Raw genomic sequence first — 782 nt, 5'->3', positions numbered from 1 at the left:
TAAAAATAGAGCACATTTATAAACAGTAGGAAAACTCCTAAGCTTATAACAATGATGTATTAAGTCTGACATAATAACACACAGCCAAAAGCATTAGAAATTCACTGCCAAATAGTCTGATGCATTATCCTGAAGATATGCCTGATACATAACATTAACATATAACAAAGTACAGCATTTATTTCACAGGTTGAAAAGACAAGTTTTATCACAAAAACAGATTTACTGGATTTCAGCTTTTAATTAAGAGTTAAGAGGCCCTGGCCGGTTGGCTCAGCGGTAGAGCGTCGGCCTGTCGTGCGGGGGACCCGGGTTCAATACCCGGCCAGGGCACATAGGAGAAGCGCCCATTTGCTTCTCCACCCCCCCCCCCCTTCCTCTCTGTCTCTCTCTTCCCCTTCTGCAGCCAAGGCTCCATTGGAGCAAAGATGGCCCGGGCGCTGGGGATGGCTCCTTGGCCTCTGCCCCAAGCGCTAGAATGGTTCTGGTCGTGGCAGAGCGACGCCCCGGAGGGGCAGAGCATTGCCCCTGGTGGGCATGCGGGGTGGATCCCAGTCGGGCGCATGCGGGAATCTGTCTGTCTCTCCCCGTTTCCAGCTTCAGAAAAATACAAAAAAAAAAAAAAAGAGTTAGAGATACATTTTAAAGATAAAAAAGAAAAACAAGATTCACCCTTACAATAAAAAAGTGTGTGTGTCTGTGTGTATATATATATATATATAAAATCCATTATTATCACTTCTTATACTCTTATAATGTAAAACATTTAGAAACTTTTGAGC

At 43.9% G+C, this 782-nt stretch overlaps 1 non-coding gene across 1 annotated transcript; it reads left to right on the top strand.

Moving 5' to 3' along the window:
• Positions 1 to 257: 257 nt before the first annotated feature.
• Positions 258 to 333, top strand: TRNAD-GUC (transfer RNA aspartic acid (anticodon GUC)). Its single transcript has one exon. It is a non-coding gene; the product is annotated as a tRNA-Asp (tRNA).
• The last annotated feature ends 449 nt before the right edge of the window (positions 334 to 782 follow it).

The sequence above is a fragment of the Saccopteryx bilineata genome, chromosome 4 (assembly GCF_036850765.1).
Source record: "Saccopteryx bilineata isolate mSacBil1 chromosome 4, mSacBil1_pri_phased_curated, whole genome shotgun sequence".
NCBI classification, from domain to species: Eukaryota; Metazoa; Chordata; class Mammalia; order Chiroptera; family Emballonuridae; genus Saccopteryx; species Saccopteryx bilineata.
This window is presented reverse-complemented; position numbering and strand designations above follow the sequence as displayed.